We start from the raw sequence: 18,720 nt of genomic DNA, 5'->3' as shown, positions 1-18,720 counted from the left end.
CTGACGTCCTAGTGGATGCTGGGAACTCCGTAAGGACCATGGAGATTATACCAAAGCTCACAAACGGGCGGGAGAGTGCGGATGACTCTGCAGCACCGAAAGAGCAAACACAAGGTCCTCCTCAGCCAGGGTATCAAACTTGTAGAACTTTGAAAATGTGTTTGAACCCGACCAAGTAGCCGCTCGGCAAAGCTGTAAGGCCGAGACCCCTCGGGCAGCCACCCAAGAAGAGCCCACCTTCCTTGTGGAATAGGCTTTTACCGATTTTGGACGTGGCAATCCAGCCGCAGAATGAGCCTGCTGAATCATGCTACAGATCCAGCGAGCAATAGTTTGCTTTGAAGCAGGAGCACCCAGCTTGTTGGGTGCATGCAAGATAAACAGCGAGTCAGTCTTCCTGACTCCAGCCGTTCTGGAAACATATTTTCAAAGCCCTGACTACGTCAAGCAACTTGGAGTCCTCCAAATCCCGAGTAGCCGCAGGCACCACAATAGGTTGGTTCAAATGAAACGATGACACCACCTTTGGGAGAAATTGGGGACGAGTCCTCAATTCTGCCCTGTCCATATGGAAGTTCAGATATGGGCTTTTACATGACAAAGCCGCCAACTCCGACACACGCCTAGCCGATGCTAAGGCCAACAGCATGACCACTTTCCACGTGAGATACTTTAGTTCCACGGTCTTAAGTGGCTCAAACCAGTGGGATTTCAGGAAATCCAACACAACGTTAAGATCCCAGGGTGCCACTGGTGGCACAAAAGGGGGCTGAATATGCAGCAGTCCCTTACCAAATGTCTGAACCTCAGGCAGTGAAGCCAGTTCTTTTTGAAAGAAAATGGATAGGGCCGAAATCTGGACCTTTATGGACCCCAATTTTAGGCCCATAGTCACCCCTGACTGTAGGAAGTGCAGGAAACGACCCAGTTGGAATTCCTCTGTAGGGGCCTTCCTGGCCTCACACCAAGCAACATACTTCCGCCATATACAGTGATAATGCTTTGCTGTCACGTCTTTCCTAGCCTTTATCAGCGTAGGAATAACTTCATCCGGAATGCCTTTTTCCGCTAGGATCCGGCGTTCAACCGCCATGCCGTCAAACGCAGCCGCGGTAAGTCTTGGAACAGACAGGGCCCTTGTTGCAGCAGGTCCTGTCTGAGAGGCAGAGGCCATGGGTCCTCTGTGCGCATTTCTTGCAGTTCCGGGTACCAAGTCCTTCTTGGCCAGTCCGGAACAATGAGTATTGTTCTTATTCCTCTCTCTCTTACTATTCTCAGTACTTTTGGTATGAGAGGAAGAGGAGGAAACACATATACCGACTGGTACACCCACGGTGTCACTAGGGCGTCCACAGCTATCGCCTGAGGGTCCCTTGACCTGGCGCAATATCTTTTTAGCTTTTTGTTGAGGCGGGACGCCATCATGTCCACCTGTGGCAGTTCCCATCGGTTTGCAATCAGTTGGAAGACTTCTTGATGAAGTCCCCATTCTCCCGGGTGGAGGTCGTGTCTGCTGAGGAAGTCTGCTTCCCAGTTGTCCACTCCCGGAATGAACACTGCTGACAGTGCTTGCACGTGATTCTCCGCCAATCGCAGAATCTTTGTGGCTTCACCCATTGCCATCCTGCTTCTTGTGCCGCCCTGGTGGTTTACATGAGCGACTGCCGTGATGTTGTCTGACTGATTCAGCACTGGCTGGTTTTGAAGCAGGGGCTCTGCTTGACTCAGGGCGTTGTAAATGGCCCTTAATTCCAGTATATTTATGTGTAGAGAAGTCTCCGGACTTGACCACAGCCCTTGGAAGTTTCTTCCCTGAGTGACTGCCCCCCATCCTCGGAGGCTTGCATCCGTGGTCACCAGGACCCAGTCCTGAATGCCGAACCTGCGGCCCTCGAGAAGGTGAGCACTCTGCAGCCACCACAGAATAGACACCCTGGCCCTGGGGGACAGGGTGATCAGTCGATGCATCTGAAGATGCGATCCGGACCACTTGTCCAACAGATCCCACTGAAAGATCCTTGCATGGAACCTGCCAAAGGGAATGGCTTCGTATGAAGCCACCATCTTTCCCAGGACTCGCGTGCAGTGATGCACCGATACCTGTTTTGGTTTCAGGAGGTCCCTGACCAGAGATGCAAATTCCTGAGCTTTCTCCACCGGGAGAAACACCTTCTGTTCTGTGTCCAGAATCATGCCCAGGAAAAGCAGACGCGTCGTAGGAATCAGCTGTGACTTTGGAACATTCAGAATCCAGCCGTGCTGTAGTAACACTTCCTGAGAGAGTGCTACGCTGATCAACAACTGCTCCCTGGACCTCGCCTTTATGAGGAGATCGTCCAAGTACGGGATAATTATAACTCCCTTCTGCCGAAGGAGTATCATCATTTCGGCCATTACCTTGGTAAATATTCTCGGTGCCGTGGACAGGCCAAACGGCAACGTCTGGAATTGGTAATGACAGTCCTGTACCACATATCTGAGGTACTCCTGGTGAGGTGGGTAAATGGGGACATGCAAGTAAGCATCCTTGATGTCCAGCGATACCATAAAATCCCCCTCTTCCAGGCTTGCAATAACCGCTCTGAGCGATTCCATTTTGAACTTGAATTTCTTTATATAAGTGTTCAAGGACTTTAAATTCAGAATGGGTCTCACCGAACCGTCCGGTTTCGGTACCACAAACATTGTGGAATAGTAACCCCTTCCCCGTTGAAGGAGGGGGACCCTGACAATCACTTGCTGGAGGTACAGCTTGTGAATTGCCGCCAGCACTACCTCCCTTTCCATGGGGGAAGCTGGCAAGGCTGATTTGAGGTAACGGCAGGGGGGAGTCACTTCGAATTCCAGCTTGTATCCCTGAGATACAATTTGTATAGCCCAGAGATCCACCTGTGAGCGAACCCACTGGCTGCAGAAGTTTCGGAGACGGGCCCCCACCGCACCTGGCTCTGCCTGTGGAGCCCCAACGTCATGCGGTGGACTTAGTGAAAGCAGGGTAGGACTTTTGTTCCTGGGAACTGGCTGCATGGTGCAGCTTCTTACCTCTACCCCTGCCTCTGGCAAGAAAGGATGCGCCCCTGACCCTCTTGCCTTTTTGGGAACGAAAGGACTGCATTTGATAATACGGTGCTTTCTTAGGCTGTGAGGAAACCTGAGGCAAGAAAGTCGACTTTCCAGCTGTCGCTGTAGACACGAGGTCCGACAGACCGTCCCCAAACAATTCCTCACCCTTATAAGGCAAAACCTCCATGTGTTGTTTAGAATCAGCATCTCCTGTCCATTGCCGAGTCCATAAGACCCTCCTGGCAGAGATGGACATAGCATTAATTCTAGAGCCCAGCAGGCAAATGTCCCTCTGAGCATCCCGCATATATAAGACGACGTCTTTGATATGGCCCAGGGTTAGCAAAACAGTATCTCTGTCGAGGGAATCTATGTCGTCTAACAGAGTATCTGTCCACGCTGCTACAGCACTACACATCCAGGCTGAAGCAATAGCAGGTCTCAGTAGAGTACCAGAGTGTGTATACACTGACTTCAGGATAGCTTCCTGCTTTCTATCCGCAGGCTCCTTTTTAGATAAGCGTGTCAGCGCCTTGTCCACCCTAGGGGATGTTTCCCAACATAACCTGTCCGTTGGCGGGAAAGGGTACGCCATCAGTAACCTCTTAGAAATCACTAATTTCTTATCAGGGGAACTCCACGCTTCTTCACACAATTCATTTAATTCATCAGATGGGGGAAAAGTCACTGGTTGCTTTTTCTCCCCAAACATATAAACCCTCTTGGTATTAACAGGGTTACTCTCAGAAATGTGTAATACATCTTTCATTGCAATAATCATGTATCGGATGGCCTTGGTCATTTTAGACTGTAAATGTGCCCCATCATCGTCGACACTGGAGTCGGACTCCGTGTCGGCATCTGTGTCAACCATCTGAGATAGAGGGCGTTTATGAGCCCCTGACGGTTTCTGAGTCGCCTGGGCAGGCGCGGGCTGAGACCCCGGCTGTCCCAAGGCTGCAGCGTCATCAAACCTTTTATGTAAGGAGTTTACATTGTCATTTAAGACCTTCCACATATCCATCCAATCAGGTGTCGGCCCCGACGGGGGCGACACCACACTTATCTGCCCTTGCTCCACCTCCACGTAACCTTCATCAAACATGTCGACACAGCCGTACCGACACACCGCACACACACAGGGAATGCTCAGACTGAGGACAGGACCCCACAAAGTCCATTGGGGAGACAGAGAGTATGCCAGCACACACCACAGCGCTATATAACAGGGATTTTCACCGCTAATAAGTGATTTAGCCAATAGCTGCTTTTTTTGTATTATTTGCGCCTAAATTTATGTGCCCCCCCTCTTTTTTTAACCCGTCTTGTACCTGGATACTGCAGGGGAGAGCCTGGGGAGCTGCTTCAAGCGGGGATGTGAAGAGAAAATGGCGCTGGTGTGCTGAGGAAGAAGGCCCCGCCCCCTCAGTGGCAGGCTTCTGTCCCGCTTTCCATGTAAAAAAATGGCGGGGTTTTTTACATATATACAGTGCTAGACTGTATATATGTATTTTTTTATGCCAAAGGTACTTCAATTGCAGCCCAGGGCGCCCCCCCCCCAGCGCCCTGCACCCTACAGTGACCGGAGTGTGTAAGTGTGCTGGGAGCAATGGCGCACAGCTGCGGTGCTGTGCGCTGCCTTAATGAAGACAGGAGTCTTCAGCCCCCGATTTCGTCGTCTTCAAGCTTCTGTTCTTCTGGCTCTGCAAGGGGGACGGCGGCGAGGCTCCGGGAACGGACGATCGAGGACAGGTGCCTGTGTTCGAACCCTCTGGAGCTAATGGTGTCCAGTAGCCTAAGAAGCACAAACTAGCTGCAAGCAGGTAGGTTTGCTTCTCTCCCCTTAGTCCCACGTAGCAGTGAGTCTGTTGCCAGCAGAAGCTCACTGAAAATAAAAAACCTAATAAATACTTTCTTTACTAGTAAGCTCAGGCGAGCCCACTAGGAGCACCCAGCTCGGCCGGGCACAGATTCTAACTGAGGTCTGGAGGAGGGGCATAGAGGGAGGAGCCAGTGCACACCAGATAGTACCTAATCTTTTCTTTAGAGTGCCCAGTCTCCTGCGGAGCCCGTCTATTCCCCATGGTCCTTACGGAGTTCCCAGCATCCACTAGGACGTCAGAGAAAATAGAGATTAACAGTGGATTTACTGGGCTTTCCTAGCGCCTGAATCAAGATTTCACCTGTGTATAGTTTCAATATATGTACTTTTAGTGCTTGTAATAATGTAACTGCTGAAAAAAACTGTTCTTTCATTTGTACAATTTACCACTGCCAATAAAGATCACAAGGCTTTCCAATTCCTTGTTACTCAGTCCTGAAGAACTCTGCAGTTGTGCAGCACACCTGTACACTTCTCCCCTTTAGTGTGACATTACTATGAATGAGAGTGCTGTTCCATCACAGGAGATCACCTCAGCTTGAAGAGCCCTGCTTGCAATGGTATTATAGTGGAATTGCTGCCATGTGACATGGAAACATACTCCACACTTAACGTAACGTCACACTAAGGCAGCGTTAATCCCTTCTGAATGCAAAACACCCACGTGCCACTGCACCAAAATAACAGCACACATATTTCTGCCCCATGGCCACTTGCAGAATTGTGGAATTCTTTATTGATATTAAACATTGAAAATGTGCAGTAAGTAAGGCAGCCATTTTGTTTGTGGAGAATGCAACCGTCATCTCAGCAGGAATTAGTAACATACACTGATACACAAACTTTATTACATTGCTGCCAATTATATAATAACCATGCTATATTGATTTTCTGGCAGGTACATTAGAATGTGATAAACACTCATTTGCCTGCACTTCTATTATAAGCACAACTAGCTCTTGCTAGCCTAAGTACCCTGGTGCCAACCGTTGTTCCCTTACTAATCAAGGTCATTAGTTTCAAACTACAGCAGGACTGAAACGCTTCACATTTCACTGGGAAAGCCTTCATTTTAGTTTGCAATCTGATCCATGGAGAAAGCCGAAACACTGTCATATGACTCAGTCCTACATTCAGTGTAACTGTGCAAAACTAGCTGAAACAGAGGAAATGAAACTGTGCCAATGGCAAAGGTTCACCCGTCCCAAATACTGACTGACTCACTGCTAGGTTCACTTAGCTGTGCAGGACGACGATGATAAACTGGTTTCTTGGAATGTATTCAGCCATTACATTTACTTAAGGGGGAAAAAATAAGCGGAGAGCGAAGTGCGTCAGTCACATATGGTTTAGCCGGATTATAATATCAAGTTAGTGGATTATTTCACCAATAAAATTCCCAGATTTTTGCTCAGTGTTTAAGAAGGTCAGTATATATCAGTTGCATGCATCATCTCTTGTGAGGCTCACGTCTATTTATCCACAGCCACGTGCCAGGTTAGTTATATATACACACGCAAAAATGGACGAACCAATCGGATCTATGGAACATGAGCAGCTATACATGTGTTTCAATACATGCATATTTAATCATGCCATTACATGTATAAACCAGCAGTCTCCCAGAAACACAGTGGCATGCACTGCTGACTAACCCACAGCTGCCTGTCTACATGATCCCAGTAGGTTAGAACTGTTCTGTTTCTTCTGCTTTCCAGTTTAGTTTGAACCACTTTCTTTATGACTCCATTCATGCATGCCCGTGTATTCAGGTTAAGAGTGGTTTGCTCAGGCCTAGAATTTGCAGACCTCAATGACCCACTGACCCACTAGCTTTACAGGAAGATCCCTCAACATGTAGGTTAGTGATGTACCTCACGTCAACAACAGGAGAGATAGGCACTAATGCCCCTTTTACACCGAGCGGATAGCCTGTGTTATTGTCGGGGCAAGCAGACATGACAAGGGTCCTGGCTAAGTGTGAAAGGCACAACTGGGTTGTGCGTCCCAGGTCACGACCATGATTAATCCCGTAGTCATGTAATCTTCGAGCTGCAGACCAGACAGCATGGCAGGAACAGGTTCAGTGTGAAAGGGGTTGACCTGGCAATAACATGGATACAAACTGCAGTGTGAAAGGGGTACGAAGAACTGTAACACATTTGAAAAGTGGGGTACATGTACTATAGCAGCACATAGCGTGACGCCATAGCTTCCTGCTTCACCTCAAAACCGAGGGGGAAGCAAGAAGGTACATCAACAAGACGTAAGAACATCTCGTTTGCCGGAGCAGGAGTGAAACTCCCCCCCGCTGACGATTCACTCCAGATCACACAGCACATCAGTCTAGTGCTGATGATGTGTGTGTCTCACCCCGGCCGGCTTCAGGGCGCCCGCGCAAGATCCCACTACTCGCACAAGATCTCACATGCAGCCCGGAGCCGGCAGCCGCCACAGTCAGGGTCAAAACGTTATGGGCAACGACACCTGCAGCTGTGGAAATCAATAGCTGCAGGTGCAACAGACCGTTCATACATTTCCCAGAATATTGCCATGCTATCTTACAGATAGCAGCACCTGAGCACACACATACATTGAGTATCATACATTGAGGGATCTGTTCAATATCCTGGGTGGGACCCGGGATTTTGGTGTGAAAGGGGGTATAAAAGCCTGGTCTGGATGTCAAGTAAGGGTTAAACTAGAGCTTATTCTGCTTCACACTATATATGAAAACACTATATTCCACACCAGGAACGGGGTGTAACCAGTCACGTTTACCAGCAGCATGAGGTTAGGAGCTGGCCAAGAAACTCAGCAACATGTAAATCTTGTTCTGGCTATACATGTGCAGGGAACATGGCTCTGACCTTCAGGAAAGGACACAAAGAACTGAATGACCATGCCTGGCCTTACAGAAATAGAGGGTTATTGTTTTGTGCATTCCTCCTATGCCAGGAGGTCTCTGTTCTGAGCCAGACAGAGAGTCTTCAGTGGGGAAATAGCAAGTCGGTGGCATATTGAACCAAATATGAAGCTTAATTTTAAACGTTAACAGGGACAAAATGGAACAGTTTTCCCGTAATATGAACTGTTGCGAGTGTTATCTACATGTCCCACCGGGAACAGTACGTGAAACCGCCGGACGGGATACCGGCCGTCAGTATACCGACCGCAGGTTCCCAGCCACGGGTATGCGGGCAGCGCAAGACCCTTGCGGGCTGGCTGTGCTCACCACACATCGGGCACAGTAGCTCACTGCGCTTGCCACAGAATTTCTTCCATAGAGAGAGGAAAGCCTATGGCGGCGGGATTCCGGCATCAAGAATATGCCAGTAATACACCGGGACCTATAAAGATATCATACAGGCCATTACAGGTCTAGAACTTACCTAGCATATAACATTTCTATAAGTGTGTAGAGCAGGCATGTCAAACTCATGGTCATTCAGCTGTTGTGAAACTACAAGTCCCAGCATGCTTTACCAGCTGATCAGTGGAAGGTATACTGGCAAAGCATGCTGGGACTTGTAGTTTCCCAACAGCTGGAGGGCCACGAGTTTGACATGCCTGGTGTAGAGAATTCTCTTTTCCTAAGCTTTCACTGAGAATAGTTTCATGTACCCAATATGTGCTGTGCCAATATGCAAGTAATTGGTGTAAGGGATGCATGGTTTCCAGGGGTAATACTGTACCTTCCATACTTTCATTTTATGGGCCTGATTAAGAGATGCATGCAAACTAGATTTGCACTGCACATGTGCTGCGATGGAGTGACTGACGGTCAGGGATCATTTGCGCAAGACTGCGATCCCGTATGTATCTGCAATGTCTACAGCGACTTTCTTCCTGCAGTAATGCTGTGCAACCATATGACTACTTAGAACTTAAATAATGTTCTGGCCTGCAGCAGATACCATGTCTTTGTATGCAGCCACTGGGATATGCAAAGCCACAGGTGGGCTTCTCAATATAAATCCAAGAGGTCAGTGACAATTGCTTATTTTTACACAACCGCTGCGGTCATATTGGCTGCTTTGAGAGAATTTGCCTACATCTCTGAATCAGGCCCTATATGAAGCATTGCTTCTATACGCAGATCAGACAGTACTGTACTTACATCTAGTACAGAACACTTGATGCACAATTAGCTGTATCAGAAATGCCATTTGTACAGGGGATGTGTATATAGAACAGCTAAAAGAGACACAGTGTAACAAGTCTTTTCTGGAGTTCCCTGTAACATCCTGTCAGACACAGCACTACCCAGAACTTTTAGCATACACCTGTACCTTCAACTCATGATTAAATCGAGCTGGATAAACAATATGTCAGGGTACTGAACAGACTAATAAGCCTTCTTCACTGTGATCAAGAGATTGCCGTGTCTATCAACCCAGTAAATTAAGAGTGTGGATCGTTGGGTCGACAGTAACTAGGTCAACCACTATTGGTTGACAGTGACTAGGTCCACACCTGAAATAGGTCGACATGGACAAAACGTCAACTTTGTTTTTAAAATAAATAAATTTGTGGTGTTTTTTTTCTTCATAAACTGACCGGAAATCCCAATGCATACAGGTTACTATTCCCAATCGTAGTCCACGTGGATCGTAAAGTATGAAAAAGTTGAAAAAAAATGAATAAAAAATAAAATAAGAATTTACTTACCGATAATTCTATTTCTCGTAGTCCGTAGTGGATGCTGGGAACTCCGTAAGGACCATGGAGAATAGCGGCTCCGCAGGAGACTGGGCACAAAAGTAAAGCTTTAGGACTACCTGGTGTGCACTGGCTCCTCCCCCTATGACCCTCCTCCAAGCCTCAGTTAGGATACTGTGCCCGGACGAGCGTACACAATAAGGAAGGATTTTGAATCCCGGGTAAGACTCATACCAGCCACACCAATCACACCGTACAACCTGTGATCTGAACCCAGTTAACGGCATGATAACAGAGGAGCCTCTGAAAAGATGGCTCACAACAATAATAACCCGATTTTTGTAACAATAACTATGTACAAGTATTGCAGACAATCCGCACTTGGGATGGGCGCCCAGCATCCACTACGGACTACGAGAAATAGAATTATCGGTAAGTAAATTCTTATTTTCTCTGACGTCCTAGTGGATGCTGGGAACTCCGTAAGGACCATGGGGATTATACCAAAGCTCCCAAACGGGCGGGAGAGTGCGGATGACTCTGCAGCACCGAATGAGAGAACTCCAGGTCCTCCTCAGCCAGGGTATCAAATTTGTAGAATTTAGCAAACGTGTTTGCCCCTGACCAAGTAGCTGCTCTGCAAAGTTGTAAAGCCGAGACCCCTCGGGCAGCCGCCCAAGATGAGCCCACCTTCCTTGTGGAATGGGCTTTTACAGATTTTGGCTGTGGCAGGCCTGCCACAGAATGTGCAAGCTGAATTGTACTACAAATCCAACGAGCAATAGTGTGCTTAGAAGCAGGAGCACCCAGCTTGTTGGGTGCATACAGGATAAACAGCGAGTCAGATTTTCTGACTCCAGCCGTCCTGGAAACATATATTTTCAGGGCCCTGACTACGTCCAGCAACTTGGAGTCCTCCAAGTCCCTAGTAGCCGCAGGTACCACAATAGGCTGGTTCAAGTGAAACGCTGAAACCACCTTAGGGAGAAATTGAGGACGAGTCCTCAATTCTGCCCTGTCCGTATGAAAAATTAGGTAAGGGCTTTTATAGGATAAAGCCGCTAATTCTGAGACACGCCTGGCTGAAGCCAGGGCCAACAGCATTACCACTTTCCATGTGAGATATTTTAAGTCCACAGTGGTGAGTGGTTCAAACCAATGTGATTTTAGGAACCCCAAAACTACATTGAGATCCCAAGGTGCCACTGGAGGCACAAAAGGAGGCTGTATATGCAGTACCCCCTTGACAAACGTCTGAACTTCAGGAACTGAAGCCAGTTCTTTCTGGAAGAAAATCGACAGGGCCGAAATTTGAACCTTAATGGACCCTAATTTTAGGCCCATAGACAGTCCTGTTTGCAGGAAACGACCCAGTTGAAATTCCTCTGTAGGGGCATTCCTGGCCTCGCACCACGCAACATATTTACGCCAAATACGGTGATAATGCTGTACGGTTACATCCTTCCTGGCTTTGATCAGGGTAGGGATGACTTCATCCGGAATGCCTTTTTCCTTCAGGATCCGGCGTTCAACCGCCATGCCGTCAAACGCAGCCGCGGTAAGTCTTGGAACAGACAGGGTCCCTGCTGGAGCAGGTCCTTTCTTAGAGGTAGAGGCCACGGGTCCTCTGTGAGCATCTCTTGAAGTTCCGGGTACCAAGTCCTTCTTGGCCAATCCGGAGCCACGAGTATAGTCCTTACTCCTCTCCTTCTTATGATTCTCAGTACCTTGGGTATGAGGCAGAGGAGGGAACACATACACTGACTGGTACACCCACGGTGTTACCAGAGCGTCCACAGCTATTGCCTGAGGGTCCCTTGACCTGGCGCAATACCTGTCTAGTTTCTTGTTGAGGCGGGACGCCATCATGTCCACCTTTGGTTTTTCCCAACGGTTCACAATCATGTGGAAGACTTCTGGGTGAAGTCCCCACTCTCCCGGGTGGAGGTCGTGTCTGCTGAGGAAGTCTGCTTCCCAGTTGTCCACTCCCGGAATGAACACTGCTGACAGTGCTATCACATGATTTTCCGCCCAGCGAAGAATCCTTGCAACTTCTGCCATTGCCCTCCTGCTTCTTGTGCCGCCCTGTCTGTTTACGTGGGCGACTGCCGTGATGTTGTCCGACTGGATCAGCACCGGCTGACCTTGAAGCAGAGGTCTTGCTAGGCTTAGAACATTGTAGATGGCCCTTAGCTCCAGGATATTTATGTGAAGTGATGTCTCCAGGCTTGACCACAAGCCCTGGAAATTTCTTCCCTGTGTGACTGCTCCCCAGCCTCTCAGGCCGGCATCCGTGGTCACCAGGACCCAGTCCTGAATGCCGAATCTGCGGCCCTCTAGAAGATGAGCACTCTGCAACCACCACAGGAGAGACACCCTTTTCCTTGGTGACAAGATTATCCGCTGATGCATCTGAAGATGCGACCCGGACCATTTGTCTAGCAGATCCCACTGGAAGGTTCTTGCATGGAATCTGCCGAATGGGATTGCTTCGTAAGAAGCCACCATCTTTCCCAGGACTCTTGTGCATTGATGCACTGAGACTTGGCCTGGTTTTAGGAGATTTCTGACTAGTTCGGATAACTCCCTGGCTTTCTCCTCCGGGAGAAACACCTTTTTCTGGACTGTGTCCAGGATCATCCCTAGGAATAGAAGTCGTGTCGTCGGGATCAGCTGCGATTTTGGAATATTGAGAATCCAACCGTGCTGGCGCAGCACTATCTGAGATAGTGCTACTCCGACTTCCAACTTTTCCCTGGATCTTGTCCTTATCAGGAGATCGTCCAAGTAAGGGATAACTAAAACTCCCTTCCTTCGAAGGAGTATCATCATTTCGGCCATTACCTTGGTAAAGACCCGGGGTGCCGTGGACAATCCAAACGGCAGCGTCTGAAACGGATAGTGACAGTTCTGTACCACAAACCTGAGGTACCCTTGGTGAGAAGGGTAAATTGGGACATGTAGGTAAGCATCTTTGATGTCCAGAGACACCATATAGTCCCCTTCTTCCAGGTTTGCAGTCACTGCTCTGAGTGACTCCATCTTGAATTTGAACCTTTGTATGTAAGTGTTCAAGGATTTTAGGTTTAAAATTGGTCTCACCAAGCCGTCCGGCTTCGGTACCACAAATAGTGTGGAATAGTACCCCTTTCCCTGTTGTAGGAGGGGTACCTTGATTATCACCTGCTGGGAATATAGCTTGTGAATGGCTTCCAATACTGCCTCCCTGTCTGAGGGAGACGTCGGTAAAGCAGACTTTAGAAAACGGCGAAGGGGAGACGTCTCGAATTCCAATTTGTACCCCTGAGATACCACCTGAAGGATCCAGGGGTCCACTTGCGAGTGGGCCCACTGCGCACTGAACTTCTTGAGACGGGCTCCCACCGTGCCTGAGTCCGCTTGTAAAGCCCCAGCGTCATGCTGAGGACTTTGCGGAGGCGGGAGAGGGCTTTTGTTCCTGGGAACTGGCTGTTTGTTGCAGCCTTTTTCCTCTCCCTCTGCCACGGGGCATAAATGAGGCGCCTTTTGCCCGCTTGCCCTTATGGGGCCGAAAAGGACTGCGCCTGATAATACGGCGTCTTCTTAGGTTGAGAAGCTACCTGGGGTAAAAATGTGGATTTTCCAGCAGTTGCCGTGGCTACCAGGTCTGATAGACCTACCCCAAATAACTCCTCCCCCTTATAAGGCAATACTTCCATGTGCCTTTTAGAATCCGCATCACCTGACCACTGCCGCGTCCATAAACTTCTTCTTGCAGAAATGGACAGCGCGCTAACTCTTGATGCCAGTCGGCAAATATCCCTCTGTGCATCACGCATATATAGAAATGCATCCTTCAAATGCTCTATAGTCAGTAATATACTGTCCCTATCTAGGATATCAATATTTTCAGTCAGGGAATCCGACCACGCCAGGCCCGCACTGCACATCCAGGCTGAGGCGATTGCTGGTCGCAGTATAACACCCGTGTGAGTGTATATACATTTTAGGATACTCTCCAGCTTTCTATCGGCAGGTTCCTTTAGGGCGGCCGTATCAGGAGAGAGTAGTGCTACCTGTTTAGACAAGCGTGTGAGCGCTTTATCCACCCTAGGGGGTGTTTCCCAACGTGCCCTATCCTCTGGCGGGAAAGGGTACGATGCCAATAACCTTTTAGGAATTATCAGTTTTTTATCGGGGGAAACCCACGCCTCATCACACACTTCATTTAATTCCTCGGATACAGGAAAAACTACAGGCAGTTTTTTCTCACCAAACATAATACCCTTTTTAGTGGTACTTGTAATATCAGAGATATGCAATACATTTTTCATTGCTTCAATCATGTAACGTGTGGCCCTAGTGGAAGTCACGTTTGTCTCCTCATCATCGACACTGGAGTCAGTATCCGTGTCTGTGTCTACCATTTGAGGTAACGGGCGTTTTAAAGCCCCTGATGGCGTTTGAGACCCCTGGACAGGCACAAGCTGAGTAGCCGGCTGTCTCATGTCGTCAACTGTCTGTCGTAAAGAGCTGACACTGTCACGCAATTCCTTCCATAAGCTCATCCACTCAGGTGTCGACTCCCTAGGGGGTGACAACTCTATAATAGGCAATTGCTCCGCCTCCATCTCATTTTCCTCCTCAAACATGTCGACACAATCGTACCGACACACCGCACACACACAGGGAATGCTCTGATAGAGGACAGGACCCCACTAGCCCTTTGGGGAGACAGAGGGAGAGTATGCCAGCACACACCAGAGCGCTATATATAGACAGGAATACCACTATAAAATGTGCTTTTCCCTTTATAGCTGCTGTTAGTATTAAAACTGCGCCAAATTAGTGCCCCCCTCTCTTTTTTACCCTTTTCTGTATTGCAGGACTGCAGGGGAGAGTCAGGGAGACGTCCTTCCAGCGGAGCTGTGATGGAAAATGGCGCCCGTGTGCTGAGGAGATAGGCTCCGCCCCCTTCTCGGCGGCCTTTTCTCCCGCTTTTTGGTAAGTTCTGGCAGGGGTTTAAATACATCCATATAGCCCTGGGGGTTATATGTGGTGTATTTATGCCAGCCAAGGTGTTTACATTGCTGCTCAGGGCGCCCCCCCCCCTAGCGCCCTGCACCCTCAGTGACGAAGTGTGCCTGAGTAACAATGGCGCACAGCTGCAGTGCTGTGCGCTACCTTGTTGAAGACTGATGTCTTCTGCCGCCGATTTTTCCGGACCTCTTCTTGCTTCTGGCTCTGTAAGGGGGCCGGCGGCGCGGCTCTGGGACCGAGCTCCGAGGCTGGGCCTGTGTTCGGTCCCTCTGGAGCTAATGGTGTCCAGTAGCCTAAGAAGCCCAAGCTACCACCACTTAGGTAGGTTCGCTTCTTCTCCCCTTAGTCCCTCGATGCAGTGAGCCTGTTGCCAGCAGGTCTCACTGAAAATAAAAAACCTAAAACTAAACTTTCACTAAGAAGCTCAGGAGAGCCCCTAGTGTGCACCCTTCTTGGCCGGGCACAAAAATCTAACTGAGGCTTGGAGGAGGGTCATAGGGGGAGGAGCCAGTGCACACCAGGTAGTCCTAAAGCTTTACTTTTGAGCCGCTATTCCCCATGGTCCTTACGGAGTTCCCAGCATCCACTAGGACGTCAGAGAAAATAAAATAAAAAGTTATAAACTCATATCGACCTTTTCATGTGTCAACCATGTCGATCTAATGAGTGTCAACCTAAAGACCAGATACAGTAAATTACCGGGTCTCAGCTCCCTGGTCTCCTTTTCCAGGAACCAAAATCCTGTTTTTTGCGCATTCACATGTAAAAAACCTTTTCGTGGAATAGGGGTATTACGGGGAGATTTATTGACGCTTGGAGCGAGATAAAGTGGACAGAGAAAGTAACAGCCAATCAGCTTATAGCTACCATGCTACAGGCGGTGTATGAAAAGTGACAAAAGCTGATTGGTTGGTACTTTCTCTCTCAAAGCTTTGAGAATTCTCCACATACTGCAACACCGGCTTTAGGCAGGACACCATGCACCTGATGTGCTGGCCATCTAGCTAAATGGAATATGAACATACCATATCACAGGATGAAAAAGCTAACCTAGGAATCCTGTGCCTTATTATTATGATGGTCACACACCCGGCACGATGTGACACCTAACTCAAACTATTTTAGTAAAGGTCATTACATTTTCAGGTCAATGCCATGCTCTGGAAATTACTCACTGCATTTGATTACATGTAGACTGACCCATTTCTTTTAAAATACATATTTCATTCTTCTTCACAACACTCCTCAGCACAATAGAGACTTTTATTCCTCTCAAAAGATAAATCTACCTGTTCCTTTGCAGCAGTGTAACAGGTTACAATTTTTTTTCCCTTGGCCAAGGTCACAAAGCAGAGGTAGCTAGAATGCCAGGGGTTGTCCAAGCCTGGTATAACAGTACCATTCATATTTATTCTCTTTGCTTTTAATAATTCAAATGTGTGTGTGTGTGTGTGTGTGTGTGTGTGTGCCGACCTTCTGCAGCATAGACAAATGATACATTAGCCAAGATAGCTTTTACTTCCATCTAAAATAAGTACTTTGCAAGAGAGCACTGTAATTGCTAGCAACTTTAAAGGTGCATACACACTGAGCGCTTTTCCCCCCTGCCCAGCAATGTCAGCGGGGTTGAGCGGCTTTCTATAGCAGGACGCTGTGGAAAGTTGCTCACCCCGCCTTTCATCTACTGGTAATACAAGTAGATGAACGGCGGCCGCCGGCGATGAAGCGGGAGTGCGCATCACCACTCATCGCTTGTGCATACACACTGGGCGGCTTTGAGCTGAAAGCAGCCACACCAAAAGTAAGCTTTCAGCTCAAAATCGCCCAGTGTGTATGGGCCTTAAGATATGACAGAGCACACAGAAAAAGTTATCCCCACCACCCTGTAGAGCTGAGACTTGCAGTGCGACAAACTAAAAAGAGTGACACTGGTAACAACAGTTCATGTTTTCCAGGTCTCCTAGCAGTTGCACAGGTGTATTCTTTACTCACTGACACATTTTAAAAGACCCACAGGAGGAGCAAATTATTTAACTTGCAATCCTGTGAGGAGACCTGGAAAACATGAACTGTTGGGGGTACTTGAGGACCACAGTTGAGAACCACGAATCCTAAAACCCAGTCCAGACCTAACACACTGCAATATCAGGGGGCGCTTGTAAAAACAAAAGGTTTTTGTATTTTACTACTATTTCTCAGATTTTTGCTCTGGTAAAGTGTATAGCTGTGTGTTGTTTATTGTATTAAAGCTCACAAGCAAACAATGTACGTCATTAGGAATGTCTATGACCTTGCTTCTATACAGGCCGGCAAAGCATGATTAAATTTGCTTAAATCACATAATAACGGGAGACTCCAGAACGGACACTGATCAATATAGTCTATTACACAAAGACTTCTATTTAGTAGATATAGATCTATATTACGTGTACAAGACAACACACACACTTATCGAACCAGGTGACACCGGAGCTAAAGTTGTTATCCAGGTAGGACATTTTCTATGCATAGTGGACTCTTTGGTGGAAAACAGATTTAAGGACCATACATTCTCTTACTAACATATTTAATACACAGAACAGCGGCTTACGCTCATGTTCTGTGGCGTATTGAAGTACTGTTCCAGTTTTTGAGATAGATATCTATCTATCTATATCCACACACGTCTCAGGTAGATGAGGGAATTATGAAGCAACCGTAAGGTCTGCAAATTGTGGTTAGATCCATTAGAAGGCAAGCTCCAGCACAAGCACATTCCCACAGTAATTGCACTAGTTATTGGTTGGTAATTTGGACTAATACCGCTGTAGAACTGCAAGTTCTAGCACACCCAAATACAGACCTCCTGGCTATATCCGGGTCCAGGTTCAGCACCATGTGATGAGAAAACCCTGGAGCTGCTGGGTGCACCGGCCCACCTAACTTGACCTCGCGGCGGCCCTGGACATACAGCCTACTCTTGCTGCAGTACAGGACCCGCCCACGGACCCCGCAGGGAGCCAACGGCCGACACCGTAACTTCGCGCCGGCCGCAACGAGCCTCCTGATTGGTCCCACGACTGAATAATACCGGCATGGAATTTACCCCAAACCGCTACCTGAACCCTACCACTGACGTCACAGCCTCTCCCTCCCCGTTGCTGCCCTCACTCCGTCCTCCCTATGGCGAGCATGCCTCACCTTGGCTTGCAGAATGCAGCCACAGCCGTCCGCTCCGTCCGGCTCCCGCCCGACGACTGGCAGGGAAGGATGGAGGGCGCGGCCACAGCCCCGAGTTTCATGCCCTACCGGTTATTGCGCTCTGTCCACGCCCATGCAACACTGCGTCACCCAAACGCCACTTCCTTCAATAGTGAAACTTTATTACCAGTGACACGGTCACACAGTCAGGCGCATGCGCAGTATTAGCTGCTGATACTACGTGATGACTGTGTCTGTAGTGTTGTCCCGGTGTGCGTGTGTACAATGCATTGTCTATGGGACACGTCACGCTGGTGTGTGCTCTCTGACTCGTCACCTGCTCACAATATTGTTTGCTAGGTCCCAGTGCGGGGCTCCCGCATGGTACCCCAGGGCCATCCCCACGTGTTCCTCTTTAAGTTATAAAACACTTGGGACCCTATTCATGAAGCAGTGAAAACAGTGGAGAAGTCACTGTTCCAGCGAAGAAGTTGCCCGTGGCAACCAATCAGCATTGAAGTAACATTTATAAATTGCATACATGTTTACCTGAAGAAAAACTCAAATAGAGTTTGAAACGTTGTAAAGCAAACGTGCTTCTTGTTTTTCTTGCCAAACGGTTGTGAGTGCCGTACATTTGCGTTCCTAAATTGCATACTATAAAATTATACAGAGCAGATGATTGGTTACCATGAACAATTTCTCCACTGGCTCACTTCTCTACTCTAAAGGCCCGTACACACTGGTCGATATATCGGCCGGTACATCGCGGGACCGTCGGCCAGTGTGTACGAGCGATACGTCTGTGAACTCCGTCGTTCACAGACGTATCGCGTCGGCTGCACAGCACAGCCGACGGCCAATATATCTAACGATATATTGGCGCGTCGCTGTGTATGTACGGGGCGGTCGTC

General features: G+C 48.4%; 1 protein-coding gene across 4 annotated transcripts in view; it reads right to left on the bottom strand.

The window, feature by feature from the left end:
- OGDH (oxoglutarate dehydrogenase) overlaps positions 1–17,895 on the bottom strand; it is a 150,272-nt gene extending 132,377 nt beyond the window's left edge. For 2 of the 4 annotated variants that reach the window (XM_063931916.1, XM_063931913.1), the window contains exon 1: positions 17,807–17,895. The gene's annotated coding sequence lies outside the window, so the exon portion shown is untranslated. Of the gene's footprint in view, positions 1–17,468; positions 17,563–17,806 lie in introns of those variants that run through there. The other 2 variants (XM_063931914.1, XM_063931915.1) reach the window with 2 other exon arrangements.
- Between the last annotated feature and the right edge of the window lie 825 nt (positions 17,896–18,720).

This window comes from Pseudophryne corroboree, chromosome 6 (assembly GCF_028390025.1).
Source record: "Pseudophryne corroboree isolate aPseCor3 chromosome 6, aPseCor3.hap2, whole genome shotgun sequence".
Lineage (NCBI taxonomy): Eukaryota > Metazoa > Chordata > Amphibia > Anura > Myobatrachidae > Pseudophryne > Pseudophryne corroboree.
The sequence above is the reverse complement of the archived record's forward strand: the minus strand, read 5'-3'. Positions and strand labels throughout refer to the sequence as shown.